We start from the raw sequence: 22,681 nt of genomic DNA on the forward strand, positions 1-22,681 counted from the left end.
CCCTCCTTAATACCCATCACCAGGCTAACCTATCCCCCCACCCCCTTCCCCTCTAAAACCCTCAGTTTGTTTCTCAGAGTCCATAGTCTCTCATGGTTCATCTCTTCCTCTGATTTCCCTCCTTTCATTTTTCCCTTCCTCCTCCTAATGTCCTCCATGCTATTCCTTATGTTCCACAAATAAGTGAAACCATATGATAATTGACTTTCTGTGCTTGGCTTATTTCACTTAGCATAATCTCCTCCAGTCCCATCCACATTGATGTAAAAGTTGGGTATTCATCCTTTCTGATGGCTGAGTATATTCCGTTGTATATATGCACCACATCTTCTTTATCCATTCATCTGTTGAAGGGCATCTCGGCTCTTTCTACAGTTTGGCTATTGCGGACGTTGCTGCTATTGCAATGTGTGCATTGGGGGTCTGTGTCTTTGGGGTAAATATCCAGGAGTGCAGTTGCTGGGTCATAGGGTAGCTCTATTTTTAATTTTTTGAGGCACCTCCACACTGTTTTCCAAAGTGGCTGTACCCATAAATTTTCCTTTGTTGTAAGTTTTCTATTTATACTACTGCTTATTTATTTATTGCGATCATAATGTTTTTCTTAAAGATTTTGAAGAATTTTTTATTCTATGGCTGTCATCATATTGTTGATCATATTATATTTTTTCCCCAACCAGATTGTGATCTACATTTTAACGATTTCAGTGTATTCTTTTTGATCACATAGACATTTAAATTTTTTATTACTTTTACCATGTTATTTTGTACATGCTTTTAAAAGTACACCCATATATTGATTTTCTATAATTATTTATATTTTTATTTAGAATAAATTTATTTTGGGATTTATTATTTACAGCTATCCCCAATACATATGGAATTTCTTCTTGTTCATGAGTGGTATAAAAAAAGACTCCAATTTTTTTTTCATAAATAGCCAGACACTTGTCTTACAACAATTTATTAATCCTTTCCTTCTCCACTAACTGTGACTTTTCTTTCATTATAAGTAAAGTGAACTTTGTGTATACTTCATTCTAGGCTATCTCTTTTACTTCTTTGATATGTCTATTATTTTTTTTTAAAGATTTTATTTATTTATTCATAAGAGACAGAGAGAGAGAGGCAGGCTCCCCGCTGAGCAGGGAGCCCGATGCGGGACTCAATCCCAGGACCCTGGGATCATGACCTGAACCGAAGGCAGATGTTTAACCATCTGAGCCACCCAGGCACCCTGATATGTCTATTCTTATGATATTGCAAACCATCTTAACTATTATACTTTATATTTTTGATAAAAAACTATCAAAACACTTTATAGCAAATCAGAGTAATTTTACTTCATCTGGACTAGAAATTCTGAGCTTCAATCTTCATGTGTGAAATAGGTTAGTTCAGGATTCAAAGTGATCAAGTAAAGACTTTTCATAAAAAGTGAGTTTTAGGTATTTTTTTTCAAGAGCAGGAGGTCACTTAAAAGATGGAATGTTCCAAACCCACATTATTAAGAGAATAAAAGATTAGTAGTATCATTTTCTGTTAATTATTTCTAACCACCTTTCACACTGTGACACCAAAGGAGATGTAGGCTTTTTCTTTTCCTAAGTGATCAGTACACATAATGAACCATGACAAGTAATTATCATGACCCTTGAAATTTCATATAGGAACATCGCCACAGTGTTATTTTTAAACAGATGTCCTAAAATGTTTTCTACTTAATCTTTTTAATAACATAGCCTGAAAATCCTTAGCCTTCAAATTAATTCTAAACCTGTCTGAGTGCCAGCATTTTATCTTACTGCTGTGGGATGAGGTCCTCTGCTCTACCACCTCCATCTTCACAGAGAAGAACCCTAGGAGAGATGGGCTCAAATGTACAAAGCCAGTACTGACTAAGCTAGAGCTTGTGTCCACACCTCCTGAACACTGTTTTATTACTCTTTCTACCTCGCCCTCACCACTTTCATATCTTCCCATGCCTCGCTGATTCAGAGTCAGAGTATAGTTCATTCTCATCCAGGAAAGATATGTATATTTTCTTGTATTAGAAAACAAACATACAACATAGCCCAGTCTGAACCAGTAATATTAATAGAAATGTGTTGACAAGCAAAGACATTTTCTTCCTCAAGTGCCCTTGCCTACTATGTACATTTGTTCAACATTTCTATCATCAAGAATTCAGATGTTTTATCTTTATTTTCCTCTAGACATTTAAAAATATGTGAAAGAATATGCTTTATCCACAGGCAGATTTTCCATATCCATTTAACTATGGCTCCAGAGAGCATTTATCAACAGAAGCTAAACATATGGACTTTCTAAAATTAAGAAAACCTTTTTGGAACTTTAAGAGACTTTTGAATAGTGTTGGATACAACAAGCTGTAGTGAATTATTCAAAAACAGGAGATCAAAGGAATAGAGAAAACTGTTTTGTGCTATAGAACCAAAACTCTGTAAATTAATATATAATGATATTCAGGATTGTTTAATTTAGTGGCATGGAAGAGAATCAAATGAATTGAAGAAATTTTTATAAATCTTTCTTTTTTTTAATTAAAGATGTCTGCTAATTTGAATATGCCACCTCTGCTTTACTCCAATGTTCAACAGTTTCTTTATATAAATTGAGAAAAATGCATTTAATTTCACAAATGTTCCTCATTCTCTGCAATGAAAAATATATACACATGGTTTAATATTCTTATGAAATTAAATCTATAAGAAAGAAAAATCCCCAATAGACCTTTCTATATTAGCATCCTTGTGATGTTTTAAATTTTCAGATATTTCAAAAGTGGAACAATAACATTTCAATGGGAAAGTTTTCAAATAAAAGATAAAGCTATAGAGGCATAGTCAGATCTTAAATCACTTGAAAGAAAAATGTAAGTGTAAGGGAAAAAGTTACAGGTAATAAGATTTAATAGTTGTGAGAAATATCAGACAAAAATCGATAGCGTTCTCTAGAGAAAATAGCTTTGGGGAAGACAAGAGAAATGAGGTGTGATACAGAGTGAGGTTTTAGAAATAAAAAAAACAAACAGTAATAGTAGAAAAAGAACAAGAATTAAAGAGAAGATTAAATCAGAGAATAGTATATAAGGGATCCCAACACTTTCTCCTTGGTCAATCTGATAGAACATTAAGGCATTAAGAATAAATTTTCCCAAAGTGAGAATGATGACCTTTGTCAGCATCAGATTGTTTCTATGAATGGGAGCTAAGGAAAAAGTGATGATTGTGGCACCTTAAGTGGGAAAACAACCAGCATACACCATGGCTCGAGTCCAGGGCTAGCGCCTTAGCAATGAAGATAGGGCCATGATGAGGGCCAGTGCTCCTATTTGGAGATCACCATGCCTCTTTTTGGAGTTTACTTGCGTCCACAATATAGAATACAGGCAATTTCAAGCAGAGATATCTAAAAAAAAATAGCTAGGAGTTTCTAAATAGACTGACTGTGGCTAATGCAGAAAAGAAAAAGTTCCAAAGTGATATTCAATCATGGACAATTTTACATTAAGTAAGATCAAAGGTCTAGAACATCCCATCAGAACTCCAGACATTAAACTCATGTTCAGTGCATGAAGTAAAAGGTGATTATCAGTGAACACAATCCCAGAATTTTCCTTACTGTTAAATGTTACTGCACTTCTTTAATGCAGAGTTGTAGCTTCCATAACAAAATGTAAGAAAATAGATGAAATCCTTTATCAAATACAACTCAGTTTTTTACTTGAATCGTGTGATACATGCACATTACTACCACCTAATGGTGATACACCTAAATTGCAGAATTTACCATACTGCTAATCTGGGATTAGCATATAGGATTCATTATGTTTTTATTGCTAACACATTTCTAAGAAAATGCCAATAAAGTTATTAAATCTAGGGCTGGACATGACCTTAAAGTTCATTTCTTTTAAAACCGTTAAGGTTAAATCTGTTGTTATACAATTAGTGATAGAGATAGAAAGGAACCATCTACCAGTGCATATAAATGCTTATATCGAAGAGTATAAGAATTATATTTTTATTACTATCAGCTGTGAAGCATTCTCTTAGCTATCATTCTTCCCCTGATTAGCTGATTAATGTGTAGCCACTCATAAATTTAAACCTTTTCATTTATAATCATTCTTACAGAATGGAAGGGACTTTTTGTGTGTTGAGGCTGATAAGTCCCCTGCATACCATTCTTCCACATATACTTCTTCACCCCTTGCCAGGATCTCCTACTCTTCTTACTCAGATACCCTTGGACTCTAAATTTGGTTGCTCTAAGTCTCTGAACTACTTTGTAAGTGAGAAGCTGAAAGAGAATAAAAGTGAACATGAATTCATTATAACAGCATTGTATGTGGACAGAAGGTAGCTATACTTGTGGTGAGTACAGCATAATGTAATCAGCTGTCAAATCACTATGTTGTACACCTGAAACTAATACAACATTGTGTGCCGACTATACCTCAATTTGAAAAATGTAAAAGTAAAAAAGGACCTGGGGCGCCTGGGTAGCTAAGTCGGTTAAGCGTCTAGTTCTTGATTTCAGTTCAGGTCATGATCTCAGGGTTGTGAGATCAAGCCCCGTGTGGGGCTCCACACTGGACGTGGAGCCTGCTTGGGATTCTGTCTCTCACTTTACCTCTCTCTCTCTCCCCCCTCTCTAAATAAATAAATAAGACAGTTCAGCCCCAAATTTATGTCTTCCAGGATTATTTATTTTATTTTTTAAAAAGATTTATTTAGTTGAGAGAAAGAGAGCATACATGCAAGTGGGGGGAGGGCAGAGGGAGAAAATCTTCAAGCAGACTCCCTGCTGACTGTAGAGCCTAACGGGCAGCCTCAGGATTATTTAAACAAATGTCAATTTCTTATTTAAAAGAATGAACACGAGTAACAATACATATATATAAAGTGGCAAACATGAATGTGACTTAGTACTCACTGTATGAACCACACCGAAGCAAGTATAGAGATTCATCAATTTTACATCAGCTGATCACCTCAGGCAGCCATAGATGGAAAACACACATTTTCTTAGATATTTGCAAGGGGGAATGGGTGAGAAGGACCTAAGGAAGGTCACACACGAGGCCTGTGCCCATGACTCCAGCTGGGGCCAAAATCGTGTTGTGAACAGCTTTGTTAGCTGTACGAAAGAGCTTCAGACTTTATCCCGAGAGCAATAGAAAGCCCATAAAGAATTTATACCGGGGGCACCTGGGTGGCTCAGTCGTTAAGCGTCTGCCTTCAGCTCAGGTCATGATCCCAGGGTCCTGGGATCGAGTCCTACATCGGGCTCCCTGCTCTGCGGGGAGCCTGCTTCTCCCTCTCCCGCTCCCCCTGCTTGTGTTCCTACTCTCGCTATCTCTCTCTCTCTGTCAAATAAATAAATAAAATCTTTAAAAAAAAAAAAGAGTTTATACCAGGAAGATAACATGATCAGATTTGTTTTAGGAATCTCCTTCTGGCTTTAATGTGAAGAATGGAGAAAGAGTGGTCAGAGGGGTGAATGGTGAGACAGACAGATGCTTAGAATGGTGCCTGGCAAATAAGAGGGAGTGATAAACAATAGGTGAGTGCATGTGATAGCAGAGAGACCAATTATGATGCTGTTGCAGAAATCCAGGCAGAAGAAAGGTTTACTGGGTCAGCATAGTAGCTTGTCGTCAAATGTGCATTAGGGTTAAGTGTCCAATACAAATCTGCAAAGCTAAGAACATCTTATATGTATTTATGTTGTGTGCCAGATCCAAAGAAAAAGTTCTCAATTTTGTTAGACAAGATAGCATTTCCTTTTTAGCAGTTTCCTTTCCTTAAAGATGTTGTCTTTTACCACTAAGTTGCATTACTTCTGAGCTGACAATTTTGCTGATGACTTCCGTGCTTTGGAAGGCTTGCCCGTACATTTTCTTCTTTCTCATTTGGCAGTGCACATTTCTTCTCTCATTCTTCACAGCAAGGTTCAAATACATAAGCTTTCTAATTATTAACATCTAGGGGAGGAAGAGATTGGAGAACAAACATTTGAGAGTAAGCAGATGTAGGCCTAATGAGTTATTGTAGAGAATCTCTATCAATTGGTGGCATTATCATTCCAAATGTTGACAGATCGATCTTGGGTAGTATTCAAAATACTCACCATCACCGAAAACAGTTAATTACTTGTGGGGGATCACGTGTTGCTGGCAACACAGGATTGTGCACATAGAAGGCAAATGAAAAAGACTTACTGGGTTTATTAATCTGTAACTTTTTTATAATGAGCATTAATGAATTCATTAGATCTGTTTACTAAACTTCTGGATATTTTCACTAGACAATAAAGCTTTCCATCTCCTTGTTAATCCAGGGTCCTTTTTGCTTAGTTTCAGAGCCATCTGTGATTTCCCAGAACTGGCAACAACCGTTTTCCTTCCTGCAGAAATAATCAGAGTTCGTAGCCTCATATAATGCAAAATGCTCAGACTTCGTCATCATATTGATTTAGGTCTTGGGACACTTCAGCTTGGCAACCATGTGTAAATTGTCAAACTTTTCTGAGTCTTTGCCCTAGATTATGTTAGAAAGTCTACCACAATGCCAAGCATATAAAAGGAAGTTAATAAAAGTTATATAATATATGCCTTTAAGACCATTCTACATAATAAAAAAAAGTTCTGCAAAGATATCTTTGTCATATTTAAAACATTAGATGGGCTAAAAATAGTTTTAAATAGAAACTCAAAGGTAAGCAGACTGGTGTTATTTGAACTCTATACTTCTACTCAGAAGATTTCATTAAATTCTTTAAAAATGGCATGCACTCTGCATTCTTCTTTCATAATACAGACATTAAGCTTAATTTAATTTAGGTAAAGATACTAACTTGAAGTGTTTCGAGTATTAGCTGCAATCAGGTGTGTTTTCCACTTTCTCTTTTCTCATCACCAGTAGATGTCAGTCAGATTTTAATCACTGGTATTGTTGATGCTAAACAAGCTTGGGAAACTCTCAAGTTAGCCCCTGTGGTAAGATTATAGAAATTCAATTTTATTTTATAGAAATAAATTTGATTTTGGAAGCTACCAGATCATCATGAGATTTCAGAGTAATAAGTGGCACTGTGTCAGCCTATATCCTCTTGAGCAGTGGGTCCCATTGTGTATCCTGAGGACCACTGGGAGGTTGAGTTGTGGCAAGAGGTGTGCGAATCCATGGGTCCGCTAAGCGTTGTCTACAGAAAGTCAGTATTACATATCCCACGTATGTGTACAGCTGTTCTTCAAAAGTGTACAGATGCTACTGGGATTGGAAAAATTCATTCAAAGGCATCACTGAGTTTGAGTAGTGTTTCATTATGTGCTTTCTCAACTAATAGTTGCATAAAGTACACCTGCTCTCATGTGCAACCTTTGGACATTTTAAAGAGAGTTCTTGTGCTTGAAGGTCAAGGACTTGGAGTATAGAAACTTAGAACAGAGAAATTATGGCATGTCCAGATGGCATTTGGAGAGGTTACTAACAGTCCAAGCTGGGAAATAATGTCATGAGGAACTTAATAAAATAAAATAATAAAGGTGCTACAGAAAAGCTAGAAAGGGTGCATGCGCTTGTTTATTGATGAGGGAAAGGGAAGCAAGATAATTTTTAGCCTGCAAATGTATTAATTTGTTTTATTACCAAATGTAGGTCCTTCAGGGGTGGGGTTATCAAGTCAGCAGAGAGGCTCTTTCAGGACCAGGTTGCCCTTGTGAGCTCAGCCTCTTCTGTGCTGATAAGAGGGGGAAGGGGAGGGAGCTGGTCACACATTTTGAGGCCCAGCTTCCCACTGATACATCTGCCATTGCACAGGGTCTCTCTCTTCCCCCCATTTTAAGTGTGAAAATATAAATATAAAGCCCAGTAAAAGCAGGTTTTAAAAAAAGTAAAATAAAACAGGAAGACTTATGTTGCTCTGATAAAAGAACCACCGAGATCCTAAAGAGCTAAGGGAATAAATCTTGGCTTCTTTACCAAAAAGAGCATTCTATGAAGATAAGAAGTTGCGGGGGGGGGGGGGGGGGGGGGGGGGGTTGGGGGGAGGGGCGGCTTTGCAGCCATTGGCGGCCGTAGCAGAGCCATCAGCTAAATCCCTACACTCAAGCCTCAAGCCAGGGACTTGAGCAGTTGTGTATTTATATACCGTGTTGGAGGGTGGTGGCAGAGAGCCTTCGGAAGAATGCAAACTCAGCATGTCTCCTGGTCAAAGGAAACATGCAAAACCTAGACCAAATAAATACACTCCGCTGTCTCTGGCTTGCTCTCTCCACTCAACAGAGAATGTTGCTTTTTCTATGGCTCTGCATTTTCAAAAAAGATGTGGGGAAAAAAGTTAGATCAGTGGTATTGTTGATACTAAGCAAGCTTGGGAAACTCTCAAACTAGCCCCTGTGGTAAGATACAGAAATTAGAAAGAATAATACAAGAAATACCAGAAAATAGAACCTATTAATTAAAAAAGGTCAAGGGGTTGGGGCTATTTAGTTAAGAGAGGAGATGCCGAAGGAAAGACTTAATAATGGCTTTTAGTAAAAACAAATATGTTGCAGTGAAAATGTAAATCTTGTTGTTGTTTTTTTAACCACTGAGGCAAAATAAGAAGCCAGAGGTGGCAGCAAGGCATATTTAGCCTAGACATGAGGAAGGACTTCTAGGTTATAAGGATGTCCACTCCAATGAAAAGGGGAATATCGTTCTGCTGCTTATGATGTAGTCCGGCTTCAAAGATATTTTGCCTCTTATTTTTAAAAGGTTAAATAACTGTTGGTTCTTTGCTCCCAAATAAAAAGGTTCACATTTTTTTGCTTTTGCTTGTCTGAAAAAATGACCCCAAAGAATCAGAAAAAAATTAATCAAATGGCTTCCATGCTAAGTAATTTTTTTAATTCACCCCAAACAAATATTCATTCCTTAAATCTCCCTGAAGATAGAAGATTCTATCTTAAGTAGTTAAGTTTTTGGAAAACATTGTCTCTTTAAAATAAGACGTGTATGTGTCTATACTAAGGGCTTGAAAAGTTTTTACGATAATAGACCTTTTCCTGTGTGATGAGCTTCACTTGTGATGCACACATACACGTAACTCATAATCACACACGGGCAGTGACTAAATTTTAAGTGCTGTCAAAAATCTTCAACCATTAGAAAAATGACAAATTTATTCATTGTACTTCTGTTTACACATCTAACCTTATGTAATTATTTACGTGGGATGCTTCTTGAATATTAACACACAAAAGCAAATCAGGCTTGAAATGGAAGACATTTGAAATGCATAGACACTACTAGAAATCATGATAAATATAAAGGTGCTCACCTAAATCAGAATTTGCACAGAAATTCAAGTGCAAACAGAGCCTCACACATGAATTTGCTTATTGAATCCTTCCCTAGACTATGGATACTAAGTGGCTTCGGTTTTATCCCTGATAGATAATCCTGGGGAATTGAGCCATAGCTATAAAATCAATCTTTTGAGGAAAAGTAATTTGTTTTTAATATTAAATTATTAAAATTGAGCTCTTTTACACAACTCCAAAACCTACGGTGACAGAGCAGAATCATCAGCAGTTTCTATGGCAGCAATTTCTCATTTTATGTCTTCTTTGCAGCTGCTTTATTACTACACAGGATTAGTAATGGGTATTAATTCCTAACACAAAGTAAAAACAATTCATGTTTCACCCTCAGCATTAAACCTGGCCATAACCCAATCATTTCCAGATATTGTGCCTGCCTGGAAATATTTAATATGAAACTGGTAGTAGCATGCTCTCTTAGACCTTTCAGGGGAAATAGATCAGGAGAAAATCTAAGTGAGGCGAAGGGGAATAAAATATAGGGACTGTACTGATGACGAGGAGGAAGAGGATTCCTGTGACGGGAGCCAGTGACCACAGTCAGGGCGCTCCCCCCTTAGGAGCGGTTGTGTAGAGACCGCTGTTCCTGAGCAATGGGGGACAACAGCATGCTTTGTTCTGCTTGATTCTTCCAGCTCTAGGTCTTAGCAGTAAACCTTCTCAGATCTGAAAGGGAAAACATTTTCCCTGTTGTCAGTTCCACTGAGGTGGAAGTGAATTCTTCCCCTCCATACCTAACTCCTAAGTGAATCTACAGGTGTCTTACACAGCTACAGTCTTCTGCAAAATTTGATACCGTAATTTGGCTTTTATTTACAAACAAAAAAGTGACTAATCTTAATTTGTGAACAGTGACATATTAAGGAGGAGATTGAAAGAGTGTTCTAGCTTTAGTTCATTTAAGCTTGAAAAAAACAGAAAAAAAGAATCTAACCCTTCAATACTTGGTACATCTGACTTCTCGGTGTCTGATCTGTGGGGACACAGCTTTTCTGTATACAGCTGGCCAGTTCTAGTGGCCAACCAGTGGCTGTACAAGGCTGGGAGCGACGGGCAGCAGTGTTACATTGGGCGGGGGCCAGGGAGTGTTTTCAGGGATTGTTACCATTCCTGGGGTACAAACTGGGGAACCTCCCTGGAGGCTGGGAAGACTAGTGATCTAGAGGAGGGGGCAAGAAGGAGTGTCTGAATATGCCTCACCGGGGACAAGGAAAGAATCCACACCCCTGTGCTTTCTGGGCCATTTCTACCTTTGGCAATGTCATTTCCTACTGATGAATAATGCCTCGGAGATGCATCCTCAGTCAGAAGTTTCCACTTCCACAGTCACCTACAGGACAGAGTTGAGAGGTGCTAGGCAGACCCTACACTGAAGAACAGATGCCTAATACCTTCTTGTGAATTTGCATTTCCTTGTTCCCTTCCTGCACACGAACTTCCGCCGTGGCCCTGGAGGAATACGGCGTTAATGTTCTTGTACACTCACAGGAGTGAGTTCTCCGTTTGAGAAGAGAGTCAGGGCACTGAAGGAAGAGCTGAGACAGAAAGAAGGTAAGGAGGCAACAGACCTCAAAATTGCCTTGCTGTCGTAACCACGGACACCTCTGCTGCTGCTTATCTCCCACGGCATGTGGTAGAAATAAATTAGCCTGAGTAAATCTTGAGAAAGCATGAGGCTAGAAAAAAAAATTCCAATACTTATTTCACCCTTACTTTCCCTTTTATGTTGTAAATTTGAAATATTCTTAAAAGAATGAATATAATAGGACCGAGAAATGTTGGGGGGGGAGAAAAAAAGGCTTTTTGTTGAACTAGTAACATCAGGGGCCTGCAGAGAACTGACTCTGGGACAGATTCTGGGAGATTTAAGAGATTTTCACAAGGCGTTTTGCCCTGAGAAGGAAGGCTGTGCCCAGGAAGCCTGCCGCCTCCCCCCGCCCTTCTCACCCTATGCCTCAAGTTACTGTTAATATTACTAGATCAAGTTACTAGGGATTTCTCAACCTCAGCACTGTAGACATTCGGGGCCAGGTAACAGTCTGTGTAGACAGCTGTGCCGTGCATCGTAGGATGCTGAACAACACCCTTGGCCTCTGCCCACTGGATGCAGTAGCAACTCCCCACTCTCCCGAGTTGTGACAACCAGAAATGTCTCCGACATTGCCAAGCGTTCCCAGGGAAGGTTGAGGAAGGGGGAGAGACAGAACTATCTCTGATTGAGAACCATGGATCCAGAGTAAGCATACCAAACTGGGTTCTCTATTTCACCACGCTCCATGAGAAAGTGGTACCTCAAGAACTGGTACAGGCCGTCTCCTCTTAAAAATTCCTCCTGCAGGGTGCCTGGGTGGCTCAGTTGGTTAAGCGACTACCTTCGGCTCAGGTCATGATCCTGGAGTCCCTGGATCGAGTCCCGCATCGAGTCCCGCATCGGGCTCCCTGCTCGGCAGGGAGTCTGCTTCTCCCTCTGACCCTCCCCCCTGTCATGTGCTCTCTCTCATTCTCTCTCTCTCAAATAAATAAATAAAATCTTTAAAAAAAAAAAAAATTCCTCCTGCACATTAGCATTTTAAAATCTCTCAGAAGTCCAGCCTAACTTTGTTTAAACCAAAGCCAAATATATTTAAACACAGTATCCCTATTTTCCACTAACATCTATCAGTATTTTGTGACGCTTTGTCCTTGAAATACACTTTGGATGGGCTTTGACTGACAGAGCCTCATGCAGTGAAGAATTTATCTTATTATTTTGATGCTTCATGTGATCAAAAATCTGGGAACATGAACATAACCATTTTTTGTGAACGTGTTTCAAGGTCATGAGAGAGAGGTCTTTTTATGAGGAAGAGACACATTTTGTTTTTCCCAGAACCTTGAAAATTTGGGGGAGAGTCAGAGCAACAGAGGAGAGACAGAGATGGAGCTGACAGCAAAGGTCCTGCTCAGAACTGCAAAGGAAACTGCCTGCTGACTGCCTGCCATCCCCTTCCCCTCCAGAATATCAGACAAAACCAAATTAACATGAGAGGAAGATAAGCAACAGTACCTGCTCTCTGCCAGGACCTCTAAATAACTATCCAGTGAAAGTTACATATGCCTATGATATTGTAATATATTATAATGAAAGAACACAAATTCATGCAATTAAATTCAAGTGAACAAATGACAAGTGAGCAAGTGGCTCAAGTAAACAACAAATTGAAAAGTTGCACGAATTCCAGAAAGGATTCATAGAGACTACAGCTAGGAACTGGGAACACTTCAGGCGCCTGATAGCTCTCTCGAGTCCTGTCCTTCTCGCTTTGGCTTGTCTTCCTTTCTCACTCTCACTCTCTTCATAGCTTTTCTTCTCTTCTGTTCCAACCTCCTCTCCATGGACAGGCTTCTGCTTTCTCACTGTCCTGGTCCTCAAAACTTCACTTGGCACGTGACTTTATATTGTCCTGAGGCTGACTTTGGCTCTGGTTCTATATGACCTTTTCACAAATGACTTGAGTGTCCATGGCCATCCAATGGACTAGTTAGCCCTGGATCAGGTGTTTGCTTCTGGTCTGGTAACCTGCAGCCAAAGGAAGAGGGCGTAGGCACAAATTATTTATAGGGTCGCCCAGACCTGCCCGTTCAGCAGACCGTAAGGGCCAAGGCAGTTCTTAAGGGAAGAGGTTATGGATGAGGCAAAAACCCCAAACACAGCTGTTCCAACACACTGTTGTATTTAGTTTACAACAACGTGCTGACAGAAACCATAATAATAATAATAACAACTAGCATTTGTTGAGCAGTTAAGTGCTAACTGTATGTATGTCAGGTGCTTTTCTAAATGTTTTTCAGTGGTTCACTCATGTTTTCTCATAACAAACCTATGACATAGATAAAATTATTTTTCCCATTTTACAGTTGAGGAAACACAGAACCCGAGAAGTTAAGTTCCCCACATCAGGCAGCTGATAAATAATGGAACCTAGATTCAAACCTAGGCATCTGGTTCAGTCAATGCTCTCCGTTACCCTGCTGAACTCCCCCTCTGGGGAAAAAAAAAATCAGAAAGAGGGGCGCCTGGGTGGTTAAGTGTCCGACTCTTGGTTTCAGCTCAGGTCCTGATCTCAGGGTCATGAGATCAAGCCCCAGGTCCTGCTCCCTGCTCAGCTCGGAGTCTGCCTGAGATTCTCTCTCTTCCTCTGCCCCTCCCACTGCTTGCACCCTCTCTCTCTCTTTCTCTCTCTAAAATAAATAAATAAATCTTTTTTAAAAATCAGGGAAAAAAATAGAACTTTAGGCAATGGGATGCCTAGATTTCAGCAAACTGTCTGGGGTGGACAGGTGTTTCAGAAAAAGCATCAGCCAGTATTAAAGGAAACCTGCCTGTGGTTATAGATCAATCATGTAGTTTGTGTCAGAATTTCCATGCCCAAGATAGATGTGTTCTCTATGAGCTCACTAGTAATTTCCAGCGTTTAGAGTGTGCCTATTGCTTGCACCCCAAAAGTCCACAGCCCAGGGACTGTTCTCCACAATCCTGGCCGAGTCCCGGCTGCTCACGGAGCAGTCTTGCAACAACACTACCTCCAGGTCTCTGAGAGAGGGAAACCTGGCTCCCCCCTCACCTTCCAGCCTGCCCGTCTGCCTGTGTCATGATATGTGTCTTGCTTCTTCATTGGTTCATCAGAATAATAGTGTGATCCCTTTAAATGTAAGGAAGCATTCTGAACCAGGGTGTGGGTGGGAATCCACACCTAAGAAAATCTGTGACCTTATGCAGATCACTTCTACTCCCCCGAACTTCTATTATTAATAGGGTAGCCATTAGAGCTACTTCCTGAAGACTTCTGCCACTCAGATGTTATTTCAGAATCAGGAAACTCTAGCCTTTAACATTTTCCTGACATTAATTTCAGTGAAGAAAAAGCTCATTGCTCTTTTCTTTTTCTATGTTCTACATTTTTGCTCAGAATAATGTTAATTGTTCCGGGCCTTTGCCCAATTCCAGTCTATGTTTTAGAAATATTTGCCCAACAGGAACCGGAAAAGTGAGGGGTAGAAGTGAATGCAGGTAAACCTTGGATGTGAGGCTGTGCTTTTGATTTCCTGGAGGTTTTAGATGCTGAGTGGTGTAGACCTCTTGTTTGGCATCTCGCGGCGGGATCTTGTTGACCCGGCTGAAAGCAAAATCAGAGAGGAAACTTGCAAAACAGATTTGCAAAGTTGTATTGGATCATTTTGAAAAACAGTATTCCAAAGAACTTGGAGATACCTGGAATACAGTAAGGGATATACTAATATCTCCATCATGCTGGCAATATGCTATCTTTCTTAACAGATTCAATTATTCCTTTGAACTGGAAAAAGATTTACATTTAAAGGGCTATCACACAACACACTCTTTCAAGGATCTTTACCCTACTATCCTGAATCAATGAAGTGTTACCTTAGCAGAACTCCAGATAGAATGCCTTCAGAAAGACACCAAATTGGAACTCTAAAAAAATACTATCTCCTGAATGCTGCCTCTCTTCTCCCAGTATTGGCTCTAGAATTAAGGGATAGGGAGAAGGTTCTGGATCTGTGTTCTGCTCCTGGAGGCAAATCGATAGTTCTGCTGCAGTGTGCTTATCCAGGTAGTGTGCTTTTCTTTCAGTAATTGACAGCTTTTTATTTTTTTAAAAGATTTTATTTATTTATTTGACAAAGAGAGACACAGCGAGAGAGGGAACACAAGCAGGGGGAGTGGGAGAGGAAGAAGCAGGCTTCCCGCAGAGCAGGGAGCCCGACGCGGGGCTCGGTCCCAGGACCCTGGGATCATGACCTGAGCCAAAGGCAGACGCTTAATAACTGAGCCACCCAGGCGCCCCAGTAATTGACAGCTTTTAAACACCCATATATTACAAAAAACTTTTAAAGTGTATGAGAAGAAGTGTAAGATTGAGCTTGCAGACTTTGAAAATCTGAAAAAAACCAGGACAGTATGTCGAATGGAAGTTTTAGCTAAGAAATCAGTGTATTTTTTTTTCCAGCTACATACTAGCAGATAATTTTGAACAAAGCTACCATATTTGGAAAAAAAAAAATCTGTCAGGTAATATGAATCCTGATAAGCCAATAACAAAGATTTTTTATTTTATTGTTGACTTTTATACTTGAGAGTCTTGTATTGATATCTCATTATACTTCTGGGCAACAAAATATACACATTTAAAGTCACTTTTTGTATCATTAGACCATAAGGTTATAAGGCAGTTCTGTCCACTAGATATATAATGTGAAGTGCATACAAAATGTTAAATTTTTAAGTACTCATTAAAAAAAAGTAGAAACAGTTGAGATTAATTTTAGTAATACATTGTAACTCAGTACATCCAAAATATTATTTCAACATGTAATCAAAATAAAAGTTATTAAAGAGATTAAAAAAAAAGAAATATTTGCCCAACCAAACCTTAGCCAGTCCTTTTTATGTTTATATTTAGTCTGATTTTTTTTTTTTAATATAGTGGTTTCGCTACACACTAAGATTTGGATCGATCAGCCATCTTCTTTAACCAATGGTCAAATATATGAGCAAAGATGTGGAAATGCGAATGGGCATGGCAAGTTCAGAGAATGGTGTGAAGGTTCACATTAGGTGTGGGGGAAGAGTGGAAGATGAGCCAAAAATAATTGACCAAGGACACTTTTCGAAAACCTGGGTGTGTAGTACGTGGCAAAGGGCAAGATAGTGGAGCCAGGAATATCAGAGTTTGAGTCCTGGCTCTACCACTTACTAACTGTATGACCTTGCTTGCACATAAGAATCTCTTTGAGCTTCAGTTTCTTCCTCTGTAAAATGGGGAAAATAAGAGGATCTATTTCACTAGGTTATAGTAAGAATTACATGATCTAAATCATATTAAATTCTTAATAAATACTCAATAAATATTCACTAGTAAGAACTCATAATAAAACTCAAAATGTGTTAGCCAATCTTTTATCCTAGAGAGACTTGAAATGAACATTTTGACAGTAAATTTTCCAATGCACCAAATCAAAACTGGGTATCAATAAATCATAATTCCTTGAATCACTGAACCCAAACCTTAGTAACTCTGTCAGGTAAGGACGTAAAGAAAAATTTAGGACATATGGCTCCCTCAGCTTGAAATTCTTGGTACTGTCAAAGGGTGTCACTCCAAAAGTGGGGAAGGGAGGTTTGCCAGGAAACAATGCCAGAAAAATGCATTTACTTACAACTTACTCGATGACAAGGGTGCATAACTAGCAGTTCACTCAAAAGATATCAGAGGTACCAGTCCCAGACCTGTATTAAGACTGGCTTCATGTTTGTGGTCATGTTGTATGTATAAACTTCCTAACAAGCATATAGCAAATGTTCAGTCAATACTAGTGGATTATTTAATAGAAGAGCATACAACTTTTGTGCCTGTGCTTTAATTACTTTAAATGAAAGAGAATTATAAACACAGTTTTTGTCTTCAGGGATGATTTTAAACACAGTGGTTTCCTTTGCAGGTCAAGATGAGTTTGGAAAAAGGTATTAAAATAATGCGGTCAAAGTTTACTAAACTAGAACATTTCTTGATATTTCATGGGTAACATCAATAAAATTCAATAATGTGAAAAGTTTTCTTACAGTTCACCTTCTAATCATTATATGCCATAACATGCTTATCTGCAATTTACCATTTTCAAAATAACTTCCAGTGTAGCTGAGAGGTGAACTCATGACATTTTTCTGAAACTATACAGCAGAAAGAGCAATTCTCTTCTGAACAGAAATTAATTAATTAATATTGGAACTATCAAGTGATAGAATTACTGTTCTATATAAAAGTCAAGGGGTGCCTGGGTGACTCAGTCAGTTAAGCATCGGACTCTTGGTTTCAGCTCAGGTGATGATCTCAGGGTCCTGAGATGAGCCCTGGGTTGGGCTCATCACAGAATCTGCTTGAGACTTTCTCTCCCTCTCCCTATCCCTTTCCTCTCTCATTCTCTCAAATAAATGAATAGATAAAAAAATGTTTTTAAATGTCAAAAGGAGAGTCACTAAAATCCCTCTTAGAGGTCTTCAACGTGAGGTAAAATTGCCTTCTTGGCTGGGTCCTGTGGGAAGGAAAAAGTTTTCACTGACACTCTCAGAGTCCCTGGCTGTGTCTGAAACACAAACTGACAAAGACAGATAAACAGGAGAAAAACATACTAATTTATTTAATGTAAGTTTTATGTGACATGGGATCCTTCATTAGGAAATGAAGACCCAAAGATACAGTTAGACCTGTATACTTTTATGGGTAATTGTAGTAAATGGAGGGAAACTTAGCAAGGCCTGTTTGTTAGGATTCTTTCAGTTCCCTTCATCTTTAGAGATAAGGATACTCCTTTCTTCCAGGTATAAGGAGGGCACCTCTTACATGAGGGTTTTATAACATATTGCAGGGAAGAAGGGATGGGAAGGTCAGAGTGACCTCCCTGCTTCTGCCTTTTTCTCAAATTCCTTCAGCTTAAAATATTCAGCATGCCAAGGTGCCATATTTTGAAGATAGTGTGTCTTGTATCCCATCAATCCCATTCCCACTTTGGTTATGGATACCATCTTGTCCTTCCAAACTCCCCCCATCTGATTGTCCCCCACAACACATGACCAGCTCTGTGTTGAGCTCAGTGTGTTATTTTGAAATCAAGCTCAAAGCTTTCCCTCAAGTAGCAGATCCCTCCCTTCCCATCCCAGAGCTATGCAGGATTCTTCTCTTCTCTCACCCTCGCTTCTCCACCCTGTGACACACACCTTCACCCTCTGACCTCTCTCGTAGGGTGAGCAATTGCTGTCCCGGTTTGCCGACAACTAGTCTCTTGGGATGTGGTATTTTCCGTTCTAAAACCAGGACAGCTGGTACCACAGGTGAAGAGTGATAAGAGAAGAGGTAGTAAGAAGTCCCTGGCAGTCCTTCATGTTTCTTCTTTTTTTTTTTTTTTCTTGCTTTCAAATCTCACAAACCTGTGCTCATGATCTGAGCCAAGTTTTAATTATTTTTGTTCCCTGGAGTATTTGAAAAAGGAAGAGAGGGTGCTTTTATTCCATTGTTTCTTCTCATAATTTATCATTTTAAAGCATGATCCTCTGAATCCATTTTATAAACCATGAAAATGTTTGTTTTTATTTGCTAATATGTGGCAGAATCTGCCATTGAAAATTGTCTTTCAGTAAAATGTTAACAACCCTTAATAAAAAGAACAATACTTGTAATGATTTTCTTTCAGAAAGGTGTATAAATAAGTATGTCCGACATTCTGAATAAGGATGTTCTCATGTAGCTAACTGTGAATAAGGGAGAATGGGAAAGTAGCAAAATATCAATGTATGTGGAGCTTTGGAAATCTAGATGAGTTCCTAAATGGAGATCTTAAATCCAAATCTGTCAACTCAGTAAAGATGGGTATAAAAATCAGTCAAAACAGCAGTCTAGCATCTAAATCAATTAATTAAATGCTTTATGACACAGCTAGTTCTTTTGTATCTTGTAGTTTTATCCCTAAGAGACCAAGATCATCAGAATGGATCTGCAAATAATCATTCATTTATACGTATGTCTAACCATTTTCAAATTGAGCACCTGCTCTGTGCCAGTTGCTCTTCTAGACATGATCCAGGCAAGTCTCAGTGTGTGGCCTCATGGAGAATATAATACACTGAGGGTATAGAATCAAAAAAAAAAAAAATCCAATAGGTATATCATTAAAACTCATGCTATGGGCTTTGGAGGAAAAATAAATGGTTACAACAGAAGGGAGAAAGAACAAGGTAACCTTTTTGAAATCTGAAAGTTGCCATCATCCAGGCAAGGGTGAAGGAGAATTCTGGGGAGAGAGAACAATTTGTGTGAGGGAGGCGCTCTCTTAGTAGTTCAAGGAACCTGGAGCCTTGCCAGGAAAGGGGAGATACTGCTGAAGGATAGTCACTGATTGCCTAGAACCTCGTAAGCTAGGGCAAAGGCTTTGCATTTTATGTGAAATGTAATGAGATGCCATCTAAGGGTTTTACACTTAGATGTGTGGTCCAGTGGATATTGTAACAAGATTACTCCATTACCGTGGTGAAAACAGATATGGAAAGGCAAGAGAAGTAGCAGGGAGCCCAAAGAGGCTGCATCTCAGCAATATGGTGGAACCAGGAGTGGTCCTCTGCAGGCAGGAGGTGGAGACTGAAAGCAGAGATGGGGTGTTTGCTTGCTCGCTCTTTTGCCTTCAGGGAGCCGCATTCATTCATTCCATTCACTGCCAGGGAAGATGATAAACAGCTCCGCCTCATGGAATTTTATTGGTTTGGGAAACAGAACTGGATTGAGAAAGATTAATTAATATTACTGCTGCAAGAAATTATCAGCTCATGAAAAGTTGCACTGTGTTAAAAACTAACATGCTTACTTTGTTTATGGGAAACATCTGTTCATAGTGTTTGCTGAGGCATCATTTCTTTCCACTTTCCTCTCTTCTCTCTGGCATTATATTCTGGTTTCTGAAAGTCCGTTTATTTTTAACTATAATTATTACTTCTGATCACGTAGCTAGTTATGTAAGCAGTGGTACCTAATGACTCCCTAAGCCTCAAATTATATTAAAAGGCAATAAGCAATATCTAAGAGGTGCCAACAACCCTAAGCTTCCTTGGAATTTTCAATTTAATTATTTGGGAAGTGGGGAGGAATGCCTCTAACTGTGAAAATTCAGAGTCCTCTTCATGTAACATTTTTAAGGGAAAAATAAGGCTTGTATTTTTATTAAAAACATGTAGGGGACAAATGATATGCTCCAACAAGTTTCTCATTACCATAGCAACTTCTTATCTTTTAAGTTCAACAAATCATTTTAACTACTTGGTAAATGTTTAGATAGGAGTCCAGACTCCGAGGCTTCATTTAAAAAATAAAAATTGAAGCCTCACAAAACATTGACACAAGGAATTAAATTCTACAAAACTGGCTAACTTTGGTCTCACAGCAGGAAATTTTATAGTAGTTTCAGTAGTACTTAGTGGTTCTTTATTAGCCATGTGGAAATGCTAAAACTTTTACAACCTAGAATTCTGTAGTTTTAGTATGTGGCAAATATCCCTGGCCTAAGTCCCACTGAGCTTCTCAAATATTTCAGCTATGACAAGCTTAAATCTTTTTTCAGAAAATATGACTTGTTCATATCTCATTTTGGAAAACTGTTTAATTTGTTTATAGTACAAATCAGAAGCAAGTCATCTCGTATTTTATAACTTATTTTTTCATGTGTCTCCTATGACTCTGGAGAGCCTAGACAGTTCTACAATGATTTTAAGCCCGATGTAGGTGACAATGAAACTAGCACAATAAGAATTTCAAATAAATTCAGTGCCTCAAAATGTGTACAATCATTTCAGTATTCAGAAGTGAAAAACAATGGGGAGAGAGAGAGGATAATCTGGGTAATTTCTTCCTATTGGGGAAGAAAATATTTAAAGATGATGGTGTAAATAGCATGAATGCCGACTTAGTCATATTCTGTGCTTTTCTTTAACGTGGCATACTTTATTGCTATCATAAACTGAATTTTCTACCTAGGATTGCTTTGCATTTATCAGTTTGTATTGTTTTAATTAAGTATATTGACATTTATTTAGTCATTTATAAGTGACCATTGCAAGTGTTTTTTTTTCCTACTTATTTTTGCAAATGGTAATTCTGGACTTACAAATCTCTAGAAACTGTTCCTGGCCACAACACGTATTCAACAAATATTCATTCCCATTCCAGCACTGGAGGAAAAAAAAAATATGACCTTTGAAAAACGTAGTCCAGGGAATAAGTATATGAATAGAAGGAAGGATAGAAAAATTACCTGTTAAAAAAAATGTGTACCATTTAGGATTCGTTAAGCAACAAAATTTTTGTTTCTATTAAATACAGACAGGTAAAGTTACCTAAGAAGAAACCAAATCCTTCCTGTTAATCTCTTAAACATGTGTCAAATCCTTAGGTATACAAAAGGTTGCAGAGTTCTTAGTTTGTGATATTCTTATTTAACTGGCTAAATAAGAAATACAACTTTGCTTTTTTAGAATGTTACACTGGGCAAATATTTTATTGGATGCTTCATAGAACTTAGGAAAGAGGATGTTCCAAAATATGCCTGAACACCTAATGGTGTGAGAACCATATGCAACTGAAAGAACCCATTCCAAAAAACTCTGAGAAATCTTAGAGATTCCACATAGTATCCTTCATAATTGCTCTATGGGCTATATTTATATCCATATCCTTTCTACAAAGGAAAAATTTTAATATTAATTAATTTTCTATTAGCTTTTAACCACCTCATTCCATAAATTTATGAAAAAAAAATTCACTTAATTTTAATAAGAGAAAGTAAACAAAGGGCCCCATATTTTTCAGATCTGTGGTGGCATGAAAAATCTTCATTTTATTTTCAAATAAGCCTCAATTTAAAAAAAAGAAATCCATGGGTAGATAATATAGTTACAGATATAGAGTATTCTTCAGTGTATGTCTACATATGTATCTATGAAGAAAAATAATTCTAACTGTATGGAAATTAGACATTAAAATAAACTGCTAATTTCCCCAACGCATTTCTCTACTCTGCAGATGCTAATATGCTTTTGATTTTACATTCATTAATTTCTTCATTCTATCAACCCGTATTTATTAAACATTCTGTGCCCAACACTTCGCTATGTGTTGGAAACATAAAGATCAATAAGGCTTGGTCGTTGCATTCCAAGACTCACAAAACATCCTAAGGCCAGCTCCCAATCCTGAATCATGTATATGGGAGTGTAGGAGGATCACGTGTATGAATTTAGGAGGATCATTATGATTATATAATTAATCAGTTATGCAAGTGATATTTTAAAACCCTAGCCTCATAAATGCTTACTCATAACTGAGAATAATTAACTAGTTGTAAAGCCATAAACAAGTCCGTTAACCTCCCAAAGAACTGATGTATTTGAATTATAAAATACAGTGCTGAGACTAAGTTTTCTTCTGCATTTATAAAATTGAGATGAGAGTGATCATTAATCAAATGCCTCATTGATGTGGATGAGGAGCAGAGGGCTGAAAGCTTGTGTCCATTAACCAAAGGAAAGAGAATATAAAGTTTAGTGGAGTAAGACCAAATGGGCAGTGTGAACTACCCACTCCTCCTAAGCCTCCCACAGGCACATAAAGTGCCAGAAAATTCACTCTCACTTATCTGGGCGCAAGGAAATCTGTGGCATAGTCTCTTATTTATTGATATCTAAAA

General features: G+C 38.3%; 1 protein-coding gene across 4 annotated transcripts in view; it reads left to right on the forward strand.

The window, feature by feature from the left end:
- KCNQ5 (potassium voltage-gated channel subfamily Q member 5) overlaps positions 1-22,681 on the forward strand; it is a 509,304-nt gene that overhangs the window by 258,361 nt on the left and 228,262 nt on the right. Inside the window, exon 1 of one of the 4 annotated variants that reach the window (XM_034991527.1) lies at positions 10,552-10,948. The exons of the other annotated variants lie outside the window; for them this stretch is intronic. The gene's annotated coding sequence lies outside the window, so the exon portion shown is untranslated. Of the gene's footprint in view, positions 1-10,551; positions 10,949-22,681 lie in introns of those variants that run through there. 4 annotated transcript variants of the gene reach the window in all.

This window comes from Mirounga leonina, unplaced genomic scaffold (genome assembly GCF_011800145.1).
Source record: "Mirounga leonina isolate KUSES-001 unplaced genomic scaffold, KU_Mleo_1.0 Mir_53, whole genome shotgun sequence".
NCBI classification, from domain to species: Eukaryota; Metazoa; Chordata; class Mammalia; order Carnivora; family Phocidae; genus Mirounga; species Mirounga leonina.